Source organism: Sus scrofa, chromosome 9 (genome assembly GCF_000003025.6).
Source record: "Sus scrofa isolate TJ Tabasco breed Duroc chromosome 9, Sscrofa11.1, whole genome shotgun sequence".
Classification (NCBI taxonomy): Eukaryota; Metazoa; Chordata; class Mammalia; order Artiodactyla; family Suidae; genus Sus; species Sus scrofa.
The window spans coordinates 113404749-113410748 of NC_010451.4; positions in this window are offsets into that span (position 1 = coordinate 113404749).

Genomic DNA, 6000 nt, shown 5'->3' on the forward strand with positions numbered 1-6000 from the left:
CCTCGCTCAGTGGGTTTAGGATCTGGTGTTGCTATGAGCTGAGTATAGGTCGCAGACACAGCTCGGATCTGGCTTTGCTGTGGTTGCAACATAGGCAGGCAGCTGTAGCTCTGATTTGACCCCTAGCCTGGGAACTTCCATAAGCCATGAGTGCAGCCCTAAAAAGAAAAAGAGAAAGAAAAAAAAAAAAAAAAGAATGAGTTGGGTCTTTGTGTCTTCTTCTGATATACATAATAAAAGGCAAAACTGATAATCCCAAGCTGGTTATTTTGAATACAGAAATGATCTTAGTTCTGTGCTTATTAGTCAAACACTGTCTTTCCCTTATGCTAGTAGCAAATTATTGGCCTTATTCCTAATCTTAGGTCCTTGATGTCTAATTTTGGAAGGGTCCTATTCCAGCTCTCAAAATCCCCAGGGACCTAGGTAAAAGTGTACCTCTTCCACCCTTATCCATATTATCCCATTCTTTGTCTGAATGCAGCCATAACACCCATAGCTGCACAGGTTTTATGTCCTACTTATAAGAGTGGGCAAGAGTATCCTGCTGTCACTGTGCCCCTAAGCTTCCACTTACCTGGTGTTAACTCCCTGTGGGAGCAGAGAGGTTATGTCAACAAAAGGGAGAGGGAGTGACCAGACATGTATTGCTGTGTCATAGTTTTTTTGCTTTTTTTTTTTAAATTTTGTTTCAGGCAATACACACACTTCCAGCACACAGAAGTTCCTGGGCCAGGGATCAAATCCAAACCAAAGCTGTGACCTATGCCACAGCTGTTGCAATTCCGGATCCTTAACCCACTGTGCCAGGATGGGGACCAAACCCGTACCACCACAAAGACAATGCCATGTCCTTAACCTGCTGCACCACAGCAGAAACTCCCTGAGTCATAGTTTTGCTTGCCAAGACACGGAATGGAAAAGAGAAAAGTGGAGACAAGAATAAAGGTGAACAGAAAGAGAAACTCCATTCACTTCAGCAGAAACATCTTTTTAGTTCCCTTATGATACATATACCTGCTTCTGTGGCTCCCTCAAAATGGGGATATGGGAGCCTTTAAGACATAGAAGCAAAATATCTAAAAAAGTTTAGGGGAAAGCACAGTCTACTCTTTTATTGATGATCAAAGAGCTCCAGAGAGGTTGTGACTTAAAAGATCATATCCCAAGCTCCTAGGCAGTGGTCAAGTAGGGTCAGCCCCTTCCTTATTACTCAGGCTATCAGGTAAGGTTCTTGAGCAGTTTACTTTATGTTGTCTGCATTCATGACATTAAAACTATGCATCAGTTCAAGGCAGAGTGCTCATTATTGTGGGATAAAGGCAATTACAACACGGACTCTGTCCCAGAAGAATTTGGAAAATTTAGATGCAAATGACAAGATAATATTCTAGAACAGCCTCTGATAAGCCCCCAAAGAGGTTAAAATATTAATGCCGGGAAATTTAAAGGAAAGTGTTGTTAATCTGAGCTAAAGTGGGAAGGGAATATGCTATCGAATTAGTGAGTCTTAACCTGCCTCTGTGTAGGAAGTGTGGGTGGGTGTGGGAAATTCCTTTCCATGATCATTGATTCTTTACACCACCCCTTAATATCTAATTCCATTCCTGACACATGCCTGACAGTGGTAAGAGTGGCCTTTTGGAGAAGGTGTGGGCTGAAAGGTGAGTGTGAAGCCTAGAGATATATCTGGTATGTGTGGAGATGGTGGAACTATTATCACCTGCAACAACTTTCACCCTTGTGGCCCAAATCAACTTCCACCAGAACAATTTTGCACGAAGTGCTTCATTTGTCAACAAATCTGGTCCCCAATCAAAGCATAATTTGGATTTCTAGTTCCTGAAAGAAATGTGAGATTCCTGTTTGGCAGAAGCTATAGCACCATCTTGTGGAAATAAATGCTTTGGATCACAAGCCTCTGTTCTAAAAATAGTTATCTTTGAAAAAAAAAATCAATCTTGAAATGCATTCTTGGCTCTAAATCATACTTGGAACACACAATTTATAATTAACAAGAAGTTTCTCATATATTCTAGATGTTGGCTGAGTTAGCAGCTCTCAATCAGTGACAGCTTTCTTATTTTCAGAATCATCACACATAATTAGGACCCAACATTCTCTCACCTCAGGACTGTTTCTTTTAGTCCTCAGGTTTGGGTTTTAGCCCTATCCCAAGGGACCATGTCTTCTTTGAGTTTAGCAAAGCAACTCTAAGTCCCCAAGGAACATAAAGGAAAATAAAGGAAGAAACACTGGCTATCATGGCATTTTTCAGTCTCCTCCAGAGGAGCTGGGAAAAGGAAGTCCCTTATAGTTAAGCAGCTAAGATACTGTAGTGGGGAGCTTCAGGCAGAAGTCATAGCTACTAGGATCTTACTTTCATTTTCTTTTTCTTTCTTTCTTTTTTTTTTTTTTTTTTTTTTTTTTTTTTTTTTTTTTTTTTTACTTTTTTTAGGGCGGCACCCAGGGCATATGGAGGTTCCCAGGCTAGAGGTTGAATTGGCGCTACAGTTGCGGGCCTGTGCCACAGCCATAGCAACGCAGGATCCAAGCCACGACTGCGAACTACATCACAGCTCATGGCAATGCTCAATCCTTAACCGACTGAGCAAGGCCAGGGATCAAACCCAAAATTTCATGATTACTAGTCGGATTTGTTTCTACTGTGCCACAATGGGAACTCCTTACTTTATCATTTTCTAGAAATTTTATTGGGTGCACTAAAACCTCCTTGGGAATATATATTTTTCTAATCATATATTCATTGAATCATTGACTAACTAATGAGACTTTTAAATGTGAGTAATCTACCCTCCAGTGGAGAGGAAAAAATGCCTGATCTTCTCAATTTCTCTTTACTGGTTTGTTCTACATCAAATAGGGAACTGATCTCCCTGTGAAGACTTGGGATTTCAATAGGCTGCCCTGTGAACAGTTACAGTCTTCCTTAGAGTTTTAGGTAAGTTAGTGTGAATTTTGCATAAGTTTAAAAACCTTCCAAACTCATATTTTGAAAAAAATTATACACCGATATGTTTCAAGTTTTTAAAGTACAGAAGTCTTCCTTTTATACATATCCCCTGGCTATCTATTTTCCTTCCCTGGAAACTCTAATATCACCAGTTGTTTGTAAAATGCTTCCCAACATACTTTTTGCTTATAAGAAATATATTACATTAACAAAAGCCCAGTGTATATTTTGAACTTAGCATTTTTTACTTAACAACATAGATTGATGATTGTTCTATAATATCAGCACATAAGAGCTTCCATATGTATTTTTCAGCTATACAATATTCTATTGAAGGGATGTAGAAAAATTTAGTTAACCAGTCTCCTATTGAGGTAGTTTCTAAAAGTGTGGCAGTACAAACAATGCTGCAGTGAGTAGCATTTACATCTGCTGCTTTTCACACCTGCCAGACTACCTGTAGGATATATGCCTGGAAGTGAAAATGCTGGGTCAAATAGTACCTGCCCTTGTTTGGAGAGATACTGGCAAACTGTCCTCCATGGAGCCATTCATACCAAGTTATGACAATATATGACCCATCCCCTCACTGACTGTGTTCTTAAAACTTTTCATCTTGGCCAGTCTGAGAAATGAACTATATTTCACGGTGGTTACTGCTGTCTTTGCAATTTTCTTTTTTTGAATTTCATTATATGAACTGAAATTTTCTATGAGACCTGATTGCCTGGTCAACTCTTTTTCTCCAATTGTCAAATATACTGTATTTTTCTGTTTTTTTTAATTGATGTATAGTTTATTGTAATATTGTGTTAGTTTCAGGTGTACAGCGATATATACATGTATATATATACATACACACACACACATATATATATTCAGATTATTTTCCACTATAGGCTACTATAAGATATTGAATATGGTTCCCTGTTATACAGTATATCCTTCTTGCTTATCTATATTCTTGTTGCTTATCTATTTTTCTTTTTTCTTTTGCTTATCTATTTTATGTATAATAATTTTCATCTGTTAATCCTATACTCCAAATTTATCCCCCTACTTTTCCTTTTGGTAACCGTAAATTTGTTTTCTGTGTCTGTGAGTCTGTTTCTGTTTTATGTATAGATTCATTTGTATTATTTTTGAGATTCTGCAAGTGAATGATATCGTATTATATTTATCTTTCTCTGACTGACTGACTTCACTTAGTATGATAATTTCTAGGTCCATCCGTGTTGCTGCAAATGGCAATATTTCATTCTTTTCTAAGGATGTATAACATTTCGTTGTATATATATAAATATACCGCATCTTCTTAGACCAGTTGTCTGTTGATGGACGCTTGGGTTTTTTCCATGTTTGGGCTACTGTAAATAGTGCCACTATGAACATTGGGGTGCACGTATTTTTTTTTTTCGATTTAGAGTTTTTATCTTTTCTGGGTATGTATCCAGGAGTGGAATTGGTAGATCATATGGTAGCTCTAGTTTCAGTTTTTTTCAGGGATCCCCATACTGTTTACCTTAGTGGCTGCACTAATTTACATTCCTACCAACAGCGTAAAAGAGTTCCTTTTTCTCCATACCCTCTCCAGCATTTATTATTTGTAGACTTTTTGATGATAGCTATTCTAAAGTGTGAAATGATACCTCACTGTGGTTTTGGTTTGCATTTCTCTAATAATTAGTGATGTTGAATTTTTTTTTTTTTTTTTTTTTTTTTTTTTTTAGGGCCGCACCCATGGCATATAGAAATTCCCAGGTTAGGAGTCTAATCGGAGCTGTAGCTGCCAGCCTATGCCACAGCCACAGCAACACTAGATCCAAGCCATATCTGCAACCTCCACCACAGCTCAGGGCAACACCGTAACTGAACGAGGCCAGGGATGCTAGTTAGATTTGTTTCTGCTGAGCCATGACATTTTTTGTTTTTGTTTTTGTTTTTTACTTTTTATTCCTTTACTTTGGGAGACTGATCTTAAAAATATTGCTACAATGTATAGATTTTTAATTTAATATTTTGAATAGGTAAATACAGCTCAAATGTCAAACAGCTTTCAAAAATTTTCATTGACATTCTCCTTCCCCTCCTTGTCCCTAGAGGCAGGCTTATTGTGATGTTAGGAAAGCTTAAGTTTCAAAGTGCCTACAAAGGTCTGAATTAATTTTACAGTCATAAATTCACGTTCTTTTTCCTAGAGATGCTGTCCCAAATTTTATAAACTTCAGCCTGGTTATGCTCTGGCTTGTCATCATTATTCCAGTTTCCAGCCTCTCTCTTATGCATCTCTGCAGAATTATTTTGTGTACATATAAGCTCATACAGTTATAGATTATCCACATTTACACACGTGTTTCTCACTGTATCTTGGAGATTTCTCTATATAAGATAGGGGAAACATCCACTTTGTTTTTTTGTGTTTTGTCGCATGGAGGTATTGCTTTTTAATTAATCAGCCCCTACTGGTGGAACTTAGTGTGTATTTGTTTGGCTTTGTTTTGTTTTTGACATTTTCTTGTCTCCTGGTGGGCTTCAAAGACTTGGATGACAGCTAAAAATCTTCTGTGGCCACTAGTTTCAGAAGAAGTAAAGATTAAAATAGGTGAAATTGGCAAGGGGAGTTCCAGCCTCCCCTACTCCCCACCCTCTTTAGGTATTGAGGACTGTAATTCTTACCAAAACAGATTCCCCTAGTACCTACTAAAGTTCACAACCTAGGATGAATATGTGTATCTGCACATTTATTTATGATTATGAAACACAGGACTGTCTTGCTAAAGAAATTCTGAGTACCTGAAGGCAATAGGAAGAGATTGTGGTAAGCCTCAGGTGCCTCTAAAATCATACTAGATAGGCGTTATCTTCACAAAAAGGCAAATAGCCCATGAGGTCAGCATTACTCTATCAGTAGCATTGATGCAGCCCACAGAGAGATTCCCTTTGCATGCACCCTGACAATTTGTTCTGCTGGATCTGATGGAGAAGGGTCAAACGACCCAGGTTCTGCACATGAGAAGATTCAGTCA